Here is a 13,721-nt window from a genome sequence, read left to right on the forward strand (position 1 = left end):
TATACAACTTTCACACAAACTGTTCAAAGATTCAGTCTCTGAGGAGGCCTCCTGATCCGGCCCGGATAACACCTTTCAGGGGTCTCTGGTTCTCGTTGTTGGGGTGACTCATCCATTTGATCTCCTATGGATTGAACATCATCATGTACGTTCGAGTCTGAGGTAGATGCTACAGGCTCAATAACTTCTTCAACTGGTGTCTCTGCCGTAGACATGGGGTCGACCCTTGTTCTCGATTCCACAAGTTGGTCAGCATGACGTCGTATTACGCTCTCACCAACGTCTACCGTGTACATCAAGGGTCCTTGTCGGGCACGAATTGTTCCGGATTGCCATTTATCATTCCTATAGTCGCTGGCCAACACTGGTTGTCCTATTTCGAAACTCCGAGTGGCCTTGTTATTTACGTGCTGGAATTGCTTGTTTTCGACTTCCCTACACACATTGGGTTTTAACAAATCCAACCGGGACCGCAACCTCCTGTTATAGAACATTATGGCAGGGCTTTGATTTGTCACTGCATGCGTGGCGTTTCGATATGCCATCAGGAAATTGTCCACCTTGTGTTGTAGTGGAATATGGTCTTCGCTCATGGCCTTTATCGCCTTTTTGAACGTTTGTACAAATCTCTCGGCCAACCCATTTGTAGCCGGATGATATGGGGCAGATGTCCTACAGGTGACACCCGTCCCACCCGGAGCCTACACGTGACACCCGTCCCACCCTGGCCTACACGTGACTCCCATCCCACCACAGCCTATGCGTGACTCCCGTTCCACCCTGACCTACACTTGATTCCCTTCCCACCCAGAGCCTACACGTGACTCCCATCCAACCCTGGCCTGCACGTGACTCCCGCCCCTCCCTGAGCCTACACGTGACTCCCATCCAACCCTGGCCTGCACGTGACTCCCGCCCCTCCCTGAGCCTACACGTGACTCCCGTCTAATCCTGGCCTACATGTGATTCCAGTCCCACCCTGGCCTACACGTGACTCCTGTCCCACCCCGGCCTACACGTGACTCCCGTCCCACGCCAGTCTACACTTGACTCCCATCCCACCCTGGCCTACACGTGACTCCCACCCCACCCCAGCCTACACGTGACACCCGTCCCACCCTGGCCTACTCATGACTCCCATCTCACCCCAGCCTACACGCGACTCCCTTCCCACCCTGGCCTACACGTGGCTGCCTTCCCACCCAAAGCCTACACGTGACTCCCGTCCCACCCTGAGCCTACACGTGACTCCCGTCCCACCCTGAGCCTACACGTGACTCCCGTCCCACCCTGGCATTACCATGTTGTTTTGTAGCTTTGAATTCAATATCATATTGATGTGCCACTAGGAAAAGGGACCATCTCTGAAGCCTCTTCGCCGTCATTACCGGAACACCCTTCTTAGGGTTGAAAATGGAAACCAACGGCTGGTGATCTGTCAGCAGCGTAAACTTTTGGCCTTGCAGGTAATGGTTAAATTTCTTAACTCCCCACACGAGGCTGAGAGCCTCCCTATGTATCTGAGCATAGTTGCGCTCTGCGGAGGTCAATGATCTGGATGCGAACGCGACTGGCCTTTCCAAGCCATTTCGCAATTTATGTGAGAGCACTGCCCCGATACCATATGGAGAAGCATCACAAGCTAAGCGAATAGGCAGCGTTGGGTTAAAGTGAGCCAACACTTCCTTAGAGGTGATCAGTGCCTTGCTTTTTTGAAAAGCCCGCTTACAGTCCTCGCTCCCCTTCCATGGTACTGCCATTTGCAAAAGAGCGTTCAGTGGGTGTAACACCGTGGATAAATTTGGAAGAAACTTGTGGTAATAGTTAATCAACCCTAGGGACGACCTCAACTGGGATACATTTTCCGGAGCGGGAGCTTTCACAACAGCTTCGATCTTGTCAGGTGACTTATGAAGCCCCTCCTGGTCAATGACGTGGCCGCAGTACGAGATTTGCTTCTGAAAGAACTCACATTTCTGGCGATTAACTCTGAGTCCATATTCTTTCAATCTGGTGAGCACCTGCTCCAAATTCGCGAGGTGTTCCTTATCATCATCTCCTGTAATCAGAATGTCATCCAGGTAGCATTGAGTGCCTGGAATTCCCTGCAATACCTGCTCCATGGCCCTTTGCCAAATCGCTGGAGCCGATGCCACTCCAAAAAACAGTCTATTATACCGATATAAGCCCTTATGTGTGTTGATCGTGAGATACTGGCATGACGCTTCATCAACATCCATCTGTAGGTACGCCTGCGCCAGGTCTATCTTGGTGAAGTGTTTCCCGCCAGACAGCGAAGCGAAGATATCCTCAATCCGCGGAAGCGGATATTGCACCGTGTGAAGAACCGGATTAACAGTGATCTTGAAATCGCCACAGATGCGAACCTTCCCAGGTTCCCCCGGCTTGTTGCTCAACGAACGCTTCATGACGGGAACAATGGGTGTGGCCCATTCGCTCCAGTCCACCTTTGACAGTACTCCTGAACGTTCTAGCCCTTCCAGCTCTGCTTCCACAGCAGGTCGTATCGCATAAGGTACCGGTCTGGCTTTGAAAAATTTTGGGTTTGCATGTTCTTCAACCTTGGTGTTTGCCGTAATTCCTTTCAGTGTTCCCAGTCCCTGTTGGAACACCTCCTTAGCATCGTCCAATATTTTGGACAGTCGTTTAGGTTTGACGTCGTCCCCTTTACAGGAATCTACAGTTAGTGCTTGTAAGGAATGCCAGTCTACATTTATTCTCCGGATCCATTCCCATCCCAATAGTGGCGGACCTCCCTCAGGTAACACATACAAGTCCATTTCCTGACTTTCTTTACCATTGTAGACTACCTTTACCTTTATCTTTCCGATGGGGTATACTCTTTGCCCCGTGTATGTTTGCAATACAATCTCCGTATCCCTCAGGGGAATGTGTGAGAATAACCTTTTGTAATCTTGCTTATTCATGACCGTCAATGCCGATCCAGTGTCCAATTCCATCTTCACTTGGACTCCTGCTATCCGAAGCATGACTGAGATAGTTTGGTGGTCTGCTGTGTTACCCACATTATGTATTTTTAGACAACCCAGTTCCTTACTGCTGGAGTCTGAATCCGTCTTCTGTTCATCCGAACTGTTCTCTGTCACCTTGTGTACATTTTTGTACTTCTCCTGCGGCGACTTTTTGCTGCTGGTCTTCTTTCCTGACCGGCATACTCTCGCTATGTGACCAAGTTTGCCACATTGCCTGCATTCTTTATCTTTGAACCAGCACTGGTTCTGGTCATGCGTTGTCCTTCCGCAACGATAGCACTTTACTGCGCCCAATGCCATTTCATTGGTGCTGAATTCCAATGGCCTTTGCTACATTTCTGCAGTGCCTCGTGCTGCTGCCTTGTGCGATGCTGCAATGCTGAAAGCTTTGTCCAGCGTAAGATCCTTTTCCTCTAGCAATCGCTTCTGGGTTCCTTCCCTTAGTAGCCCACACACAAACTTATCTCTCAGAGCGTCTGCTAGTCCCGTACCGAACTGACAGTACTTTGATAACTTGCGCAGTTCGATTAAGAATTCAGCGTTGCTTTCCTCTTTAAGTTGAATTCTTTTGTAAAATTTAAATTGTTCTGCTATCAGCAGCAGCGTGGGGTTTAAATGCTCTTGCAGGATAGTAACAATATCCGCGAAACTCTTTCCTATCGGTTTATCTGGTGTTACAAGGTGCCTTAATAACCCGTACGTCTTCGCACCCATCGAGTTTAATAGGGTTAGTGCTTTCTTATCCACCGGTACCTCATTCGCTGTACAGTAAACTTCAACGCGTTCCACATAAGTGGCCCGATCTTCCACATCGCTATCAAAAGCAGTGATGTTACCCGTTTTTGGCATCCTTGTTGAGTTTCCTTTATTTTACTTTATTTTTCAAAATGGCGGCTTCCCGCGCTTGGCGGCTTTTCCCGCGCTTGTCTTCTTCCCCCGCCGACTAAAAATGGCGATTACCACGCTGTTGCCGTTCTCACCTCCCAGCGGTCATTTATTTCCCCCGACGCTGCTGCTCTTGTTCCCCGCCGCTCCCGCGGTCCTCATGGACATCAACGCTTTTCTGGCCGCTGCGCGTCTCTGCCCCGATTGCAGTCCGGCCCCTGACACCGGCTGCGGTCGTTTTCTCCGCCCTTTTCTTCGTTTTCCCTCCCCTTCTCCCACTGACAACTCGGCCGACTTCCCCTCCGTGCCGCTCGATCGGGCTTACCCGCCGCTGTCGTAGAAGGGATGATCACTGCCTGTTGCTGATGGTGGACTTCGTGGCCAGCAAACCAACCCGGGTTCCCGATGGCCTCCCGTGCGATGCAGTGCTCAGCAGGATGTTGAGGGCGGATGCCCCTTTTCAACGCCCGTTCTGAGGACGAAGCTTCCTTGGATGCAAAACTGCCGCTAGGTACAATCAGACTCGTCGCCACTGTTGAGTCTGTGCTTTCAAATGTAGTTATGCTGAATAACTGGACACAGACTACAGAATACTTAAACAGGTCTTTAGTAACTGAGGGTCAGGGCTGAACTGAAATACACTTTGCTCCACAGGGTTTATATACCGGTGTGGTCACCACCGGTACTACAATGTACAGGAGCCATTAGAAAGTAGTCCATCACCTTAAGGTATCCTCTTAAGGTGGTACAGGTTACATACACTACAGCACGCGTTCTGCCTCTGAACCCCTTTGTTCAGAGGACAGGAAATGCCGGTTTTCCCCACATGCGCTGTGCATGCTGAAAACCGGCATTTCCTCCAGCCAGACGCGTGAGTACCCCAACCGTACTCACGCGTTTGGAACGGAATTACTGGGCCAACATTTTACATGTCAATAAAATGAAAAATTTAACAATTGCACGATTTGCCCCCTCGCATCTGCGACTGAGGGTCCAAGGAGGTGCATTGCGCAAGAGGTCATCGTCGTACATATCCTCACACTGTTCCCTTTCAGGAGCTGTATGAAGTGGTGGAAGGATTTCTGGCCACGTTAACGCTCCTTCCGTGACCATAACCATCTTCATACCAGCCATTAGGGTGGTTAGTCCTATGGCGTGAGGGTTTTACGGGCTCCCACAACCCATCTGAGGGGGGGGGCCACCCACACCCGCGGACGCAAGTATCCCGCTGGATGTCCACCCAGAATTTATAGTTGGAGCTCCGACTCCACTTGCCGGGACTGTCTGGAGAGGGCTCGAAACCCTACTCCTTCTGGCCCAGCGGCGGGGATGCTTACCGCTACGCAAAAGGCCCACTCCGCGCAAAAGGTGACACCCATACGTTTCCTGCGCCTTTTCCCTCCCCGTGACTGGAGCCCTATGCTGCCAATTGAAAGACCAAGCTATCATCTGTCCTTTTTGCGGTGTCTTGGACTTCTCATTACCAATGATGAGCAGGCGCTGCGCCTCCACCTCGTTGAGGAGATTGCTGAGGTCATCATCAGTTCAATTGTGAGTTCTTTTAATGCCGCGAATTGTGCTCATTCCAGCCATTTCACGTTGCTAATCTGAGTGGGCCTTTGGCGTAGCGGTAGCATCCCCGCCGCTGGGCCACACGGCGTAGGGTTTCTAACCCCGCTCCAGACAGTCCCGGCAAGTGGAGTCGGAGCTCCGGCTCTAAATTCTGGGTAGACATCCAGTGGGATATTTGCGTCCGTGGGTGTGGGTGGCCCCCCCCCTCGTATAGGTTGTGGGAGCCTGTAAAACCCTCCCACCATAGGACTAACCACCCTAATGGCTGGTACAAAGATGGTTACGGTCACGGAAGGAGCGTTAATCATGGCCAGAAATCCTTCCACCACTTCATACAGTTCCCCAAAGGGAACAGTGTGAAGACACGTACGACGACGATGTTGCTAATTAAATAAATGGAATGAAAAAAATGCTTTCAGGGCTTTTAAAAGTCTTTAAATCGCTTTAATTCTCTTTAAAACTACTTCAGATTCTTCAAAATAATGTAAACGTTTATAAAAGTTACCAAAAGCTTCTTAAAAATACCAAAAACCTATTTAAAATGCTGCTCTACATGTAAAAATGCTTTGCAGCTTGTGAGAAACATTGGGGGCGTGTCCTTATAAAATGAGACCTCAAGGGGCGTGTCTCACTTGCACTGCACGCTCCAGGCTTCGCGCTGGCTGCACTCCTGGGCGGCGTGGCGTCAGACGCTGCCCGGGAGTCAACATTTTAAAACAGGAATTCCAGACATCCCTGAAGCTCAACGGCCGGCACGTCGGGTAATTGCAGATTGGGCGCTTGCACGCGCGGCAAGCCCCCGACCCGAATTTCTGCCCCATGGTCTATACACTCCTGCTGCACTTGCTGAAAAAGGACAGGTTCCTCCTGTTCCTCAACCAGCTCAGTAACTGCTGTCACCGCAGCAGAAACACCTTCCCCAATGCCCTCTGCGGCCGCTGACTCCACGCACTGCTCATCCCGCGTGTGAGAGGTACTCTGTCCAGCTGTGGGAATGAAGCAGAAAACATTTGCAAAGGTAAAGCACGATGTGCCACATCACAGATATTCAGCACACACCTATCCTTCTTCAACATATAGCTAGGCAGGCCAACTCACTTTGAGGGTCATCAATGTTTGTTTGAGATCCTTCCGCAGGGCGATTGCTAGCAAATCCGCACATCTGTTCGACCTGTTCCTCATGTTCAGTCAAAACCCTCAGCATGGCAACACCACCGCCTGTGCGTGTGCGTTCACTGGCATTGTGAGAACTCTTACTCTGATATTAAAGAAGAGATAATGGAATCAAACAGCTGCATTTCTGACATGGTCAGCAAAGGCTTTGAAGACTGGGTTGGGTGTTTCTTAAAATCTCTGATTGAAGTTTTACAGCTCAAAGCACTGGAATCAAGATAAGAGAACAAAAGGTAACCCTGAGCTGGCCACAAAGCCATAAAGTTTTATTGCTAGCTCAGGTGACTTTACCAAGAAGTAACTTTAGAAAATTAAATGCATAAGCCTTTTGAAATCCAGTTACATTAAACTCTTTGCAATGTAACAGTACACTTTAGTTAAAACTGTACAAATCCTGACAGATCGCAACAAGTCACTGAATTTCTTGCGACATTGTTCCGCTGTACGTGGAATGGTGGGGGTCGCGCAACTTCCGACCACGCTGTGCAACGTTGCTTGTGCAACTTCCGACCACGCTGCCATCTGACCTTTTTGCGGTGCCCTCGACTGCTCATTCCCCATGATGCGCAGGCGCCTCGCCTCCACCTCATTGAGGAGATTGCTGAGGTCATCCTCAGTGAAGTTCTGAGTTCTTTTAATCACGTTAAATGTGGCCATTCCAGCCATCTCAATTTGCTAATTAACTGAACAGAATTAAAAGAATGTTTTCAAGGCTTTAAAAACTGCTCAAATAGCTTCAATTCTCTTTAAAACTATCTCAGAGTCATCAAAATCATTAAAAAGTTTTTAAAAGTTTATAAAAGTTACCAAAACATTGATAAAAATATACATAACCTACCTGCACTTTTGTCCTGTAAGAAAGAGTCCTCTCCAACTACTTTCACAGATTATGGGCGTGTCCTATTAAAATGAGACCTCAAGGGGCGTGTCTCACTTGCGCAGCGCGCTACAGGCTTCGCGCTGGCTGCACTCCTGGGCGGCGTGACGTCACGCGCTGCCTGGGATTCTTCTCTTTCAAAAAGGAATTCCAGGCGTCCCTGGAGGTGAATGGCCGGCGCGTCGGGTAAGTGCAGATCGGGGGCTTGCACGAGCGGCAAGCCCCCAATCCTAATTTCTGCCCCATAGTGTTAGCAGATGCACTATCCCGAGCACCCACAATGAGTCATGTGAGCTCTACTGAGGAAGACGTGGATGTTCATGTGAGTATGGTCACTGCTTTGCTGCCAGTGTCAGACACAAAATCAAAGCAAATAGCAGAAGAAACAGTAAAAGATACAGTGTTACAAACAGTAATAGAGAACATTCATCATGGTTGGCCAAAAGGTTCCTGTCCAAAGTACTATCACATCAGGTCAGAATTGAGTGTCGGAAGTGGACTATTACTAAAACAGAACAGAATAGTCATTCCACAGGCTCTACGTTGAGACATGCTCAAAAGGATTCATGAGGGACACCTCGGAATTGAAAAATGCAAAAGGAGAGCAAGAGACACTGTTTATTGGCCTGGCATAAGTAAGGACATTGAGAACATGATAGGCAAATGTGAGACATGTCAGAAACACCAAAACAAACAAGCAAAGGAACCAATGATAGTAGCTGACTTACCAACAGCACCATGGCAAAAGGTTGGTATGGACCTCTTTCATTTGAATGGTAAAGACTATCTAATAGTGATTGACTACTATTCTAACTATCCTGAGATGGCGCTGCTCTCAAGAACATCAGCAAGCAGTGTCATAATACATGTTAAATCCATCTTCGCCAGACATGGAATTCCCAGGATTGCCGTTAGCGACAATGGTCCGTGCTTCAACTGTAAGGAGTGGCAACAGTTTGCAGCACATTATGACTTTCAACACATCACATCCAGTCCTCTGTATGCTCAGTCGAATGGTGAGGCAGAGAAAGGTGTTCAAGTTCTCAAACAGCTACTCAAGAAAGCGACAGAAAGCAAGCCTGATCCTTATCTCGCCCTGCTGAGCTACCGAGCCTCCCCTTTAGACTCTGGTTCTTCACCTGCTGAACTCCTAATGGGTCACAAGTTGCGCACCACGCTACACTGCTGTGCAAAAGAAAAGCAGAGTAAGGAACTGAGACAGAGACTTCAACTGTTAAAGCTGAAACAGAAATCACACTATGACAAGTCATCCAAAACTCTGAAACCATTGACAAGGGATGATGTTGTCAGGATTGAGGATCCAGATGCATGGAACAGGAAAGCTACAGTTCTTGAGGAAGTAGGACCAAGGTCATACACTGTTAGAACTGAGGAAGGAGAGATTCTCAGGAGGAACCGCTGTTCCCTCCTGAAAACACAAGAAACTATCCAAGAGCAAATTGATGACAATGCTGCAACTGAATCTTGTCACTCACCATCAGAACAATCTAACACAAACACACATACAGGCTCTCATGCAAACACATCAGACTTACCTGTGCTGAGAAGATCCACACATGAAGTAAAAAAGCCTGATAGACTTAATCTTTGAGTACAAAGAAAACTATAATAAAAGAATGAAAAGCTTAGAGTTCATAAAGTAAAGCTTTGAAAATGTGTTGACTGTTGTGAAAATGTTTTTGTCGTTATGATTGATTGATATTGATTTTGTTTAACCTCTAAGGAAGGGGGATGTAATGATCAGTAACATGTCATTCTAGAATGGTACACTAGGTGGAGCTGTATGTTTAGTAGTGGGCTACCCACAAGGCAGTAGTCAAGATGGATGCCTGTACACTAGTCCACATGGCTGAATAAATGACTAGCTCAAGCTAGCTGTTCATAATGAAAATGTCTATTTATTTCTGAACATAACAATTAAGGTCTCATCCAAAAATGAGAAGGCCACTTTCACCTCCTGCATGGAAGCCTGCCCATTTTGTAACTTGGGACAGGCTAAAGTCAGTGCCTCCTATTGCAGTGTGTTTTCTGACGACCGGGTGTTGTGGGAATTTTACCCCCCAAGAATGGGTAGTTTGGGATGGGTGGTGGTGAAAATGATTGATTTTTAGAGCGGGAGCGCATCCCGGCTCCAACGCGCCCACTTCCAGGTTTAACGGAGGTGCATTTGGATGCTGGCGAGAAACTTATTTGCCAAAGTCAGGGATTTCCTAATTGGATGCGGGCAGACACTTACTAGTGCAATTAACATCCTTAGGAGATGTTAATGAGCTCCTTTTAAATGGTTTTTAACTTGGCTCCAAATTTAACTTGAGCTGCCCGGGTTTCCCGGGGCTTGGGAAACTGGCCACGGAAACAGAGGCGAGTTTGAGCAGCTGTTCAGGTGGGTATTTAAACTTGTTATTGTCACGTCTGAATATAAGCTCATTTATTACAGCTGGTGTCTCAGTTCCCTCTGGCAAATGTTTGGCAGAGAGTGATTGGGTGGATACAGCTTTTTTCAAACTTGGAGAATTTCAAATTGACAAGCTTAGGATAGGAGGCGCCCTGAATGTTTTTGACAGCATACCAGAAGAGGAAGACCATCATCATCCACGGCAGTGACAACGTGATGTAGTGGGATCAGCATGTCCACAGGAGAAAGGTCCACAGGAGGGTGGTTTGCAGGTGGAGGAGGACAAAGGGGCTTATCACTCATCTTTGGATAAGGATAACATAGAGGAGGAGCAAGAAGGGCAGGAGGATGAAGATGGGGCACCCATTGCCAGATCAGCCGTTTACATTGCTCCTTAATATCGCGAAGGTTCACTTTTTGTGAAACTAACAAAGGAAATTCTGTGGTCCGTTCCCACCACCAGCACCAACCCCAACTGCCCACCCACCCCGCTTTGTACTAAACAATTATTCAACCACTCATCCACCAATTGCACATCTGCTCAATGGATCCCAGTATGTATTGACAATCATCATGAAACAAGTGAAAGGGTGAGTATAATGGGGAAGTCATGGAAATGGTGCAAATCATTAAATTTTATGTGGCATCATTAAAAAAAGGAAACTTAAAAACATAAAATTTTGTCAAACACTCATGTGCATGTGCTTCATGAATTGTAATTTCTTCAACTTATGCTTCCTACTGCTTCTATTTGACACATCCCATGTGGCTTCAGCAGAGGTAGAGGCAAGTTACTCTGATTCCTGCCCTGACTACTGAGATGCGTTTGGTCTATGATCTCTGGGTTTTGGAGCCCCTGACGGCACCACCAAAGACTGCTCCACCTGCACCTGTGCAGGGGCTGACTCAGCCATCGGGAGACGAGGCAACATGTCGGGTACTGGCTGAGGAACACATTGTAAGACCACGGATAAGGTATCTGTCATCCTGTTTAAGGTGGCAGACAAGTTGGAATCCAAAGTCTGCACAGCTGTGGGCATGGCCTGCATGGACTCATTTGAGAGCTGTGCTTGATGCTCCATGGAGACAGGCTCTCTCTCCATGGCAGGCATTCTCGCAATTCCCTGCACCACCAACCACTAGCGATCGAGTTGGACTCCTCCATCTTCTCCACTATTGTGGGGAGTGTGTATGGCACATCATTCAGTACCTAGCTAAGTTGCTGATGCACCTCTAGCATTCTTCTTCTCAACAATAGCCCCTGGGGTTCAGCATCTGTGACCAGCTGAGCAGAGTCTGAAGAGAATTTCACCACCCAACATGGTCTCTCCACAGCTGTCCCTGCCATCAATGCCTGCTCATGCTCACTTGTGAGATGTGAATCCCTAGTTGAAAACACAACAAACTGTCTAGTGGATCCACCGAAGTGAGAGCAATTGTGCTGGCGCATGGCTGTATGTGCTATGATGATGCTGCACCCTCAGAAGGAATGAGATCCTCTGAGGAATCATCCTCATGGATGTCCTGTGACACTTGCTGTATGCATGAAGGCCCTGGAAGACAAAAGAAAGGGATATGATTCAGTCATGGCAAAGTCACAACCTTGACAATCACTATACTCAGTCTTCTCATAGTTCATCATTGATGAAATTAAGTCAGCATATGTGTGTCAGAAATATTTGCAGTTCTGTCACCAGCTATCTGCAAGTTCCATGTCTCTCCATCTCTGGCTGAGTGGGATGCAGATGTGCCACTTATCTCCAGGCAACCTCCTCTGTGAGCTGTACTACTGATGGTAGACCACCTCCAGTCTTGTTCCTCTCCCTTGCACTATCTTCTCCTACAAGGAGTAAAAAAACAAACCTTTGAGTGACTGAAGGTGAGGTATTCACCTGATGGATGCAGTGCATTTGGTGAGGGTGACTACGAGACACATGCATCACATCGCATAAGGATTGGGGTGAGTGTCAATGGTGGATGAATAAATGGGGAGGTGATGAAGTGCATAGAAAGTGAAAGCTGGAAGCTGCTGAAAGTCAATGGGAATCAGGGGGATACCTCTCCACTGGCTGGAGTCATACCTAGCACAAAGGAGGATGGTTGTGGTGGTTGGAGGTCAATCATCACAGCCCCAGGACATCACTGCAGGAGTTCCTCAGGGCAGTATCCTAGGCCCAACCATCTTCAGCTGCTTCATCAATGTCCTTCCCTCCAATATAAGGTCAGAAATAGGGATGTTCGCTGATGACTGCACAGTGTTCAATGCCATTCACAACTCCTCAGATAATGAAGCAGTCTATGCCTGCATGCAACAAGACCTGGACGACATTTAGGCTTGGGCTGATAAGTGGCAGGTAACATTCGTGCCACACAAGTGCCAGACAATGACTATCTCCAACAAGCGAGAGTCTAACCACCGCCCCTTGACATTCAATGGCATTACCATCACTGAATCCCCCAACATCAACATCCTGGGGGTCACCATTGACCAGAAACTTAACTGGATCAGCCACATAAGTACTGTGGCAACAAGAGCAGGTCAGAGGCTAAGTATTCTGAGGCGAGCGTCTCACCTCCTGACTCCCTAAAGCCTTTCAACCATCTACAAGGCACAAGTAAGGAGTGTGATGGAATACTCTCCACTTGCCTGGATGAGTGCAGCTCCAACAACACTCCAGAAGCTCGACACCATCCAGGACAAAGCAGCCCACTTGACTGGCACCCCATCCACCACCTTAAAACATTCATTGCAGTGTGTACCATCTACAAGATGCACTGCAGCAACTCGCCAAAGCTTCTTCTGCAGCACCTCCCAAACCCGCAACCTCTACTACCTAAAAGGACAAGGGCAGCAGGCTCATGGGAACACCACCACCTCCAAGTTCCCCTCCAAGTCACACACCATCCTGAATTAGATGTATATCGCCGATCCTTCATTGTCGCTGGGTCAAAATCCTGGAACTCCCTACCTAACAGTGCTGTGGGAGTACCTTCACTACACGGACTGCAGCGGTTCAGGAAGGCGGCTCACCACCACCAGGGGCAATTAGGGATGGGCAATAAATGCTGGCCTTGCCAGCGATGCCCAGGTCCTATGAACGAATGAAAAAAAAATTGAATGGGTGTGAGGAGTGGCAGAGTGAAGTTGGTGGGGGGTGCGCTTAAAACACTGGATGTTGATTAATCAGCAAATGTACTCACTATTCCTGACCTGGTTAGGTCATTAAACCACTATCTACATTGCACCCATGACCTGGGTAAAACGCTCCTGTTGCTCACCTCCTCAGCTACCTCCAACCATGCCTTTTTGGTGAGAGCAGCAGGTTTTTTACTCCCATTGCTAAGGAAAAATATGTCCCTCCTCCTCCTGACTGCACCAGCAGTAATTCCAGGGAGGTGTCATTAAATCTGGATGCTACTTTTGCGCTGTGTGTACCACTGATTTGCAACACCGCCAATTTATATTTGTGGACTGTCCTTTTAAATACAGTTGAGATCGCGTCTTGCGGGTGTGCATCATGCCCGCTGCACAGCTTAGAGACGCGAAACCCAGAAGTCAAAATTAATTGGTACAATTGAGTTGAGATTGCAGATCCTGACCTGTTCAGTTGACTTCCTGGTTTCCCCCACACAATTCAGAAAGAAAGAATGATGGCAGTATTTTAGAGTTGCCTATTACAGTCAAGAGGACAACATCCTCTGCCACGGCTTCCATACATAGCTCAACTGTCAGGCAGCATTTAACAGCATATTTTTGGGTAAGGAGGTAAAAGGATAGCGACAT

This window comes from Somniosus microcephalus, chromosome 10 (assembly GCF_052327205.1).
Source record: "Somniosus microcephalus isolate GS21.2 chromosome 10, FLI_Smic_1.0, whole genome shotgun sequence".
In the NCBI taxonomy this organism is placed as follows: domain Eukaryota; kingdom Metazoa; phylum Chordata; class Chondrichthyes; order Squaliformes; family Somniosidae; genus Somniosus; species Somniosus microcephalus.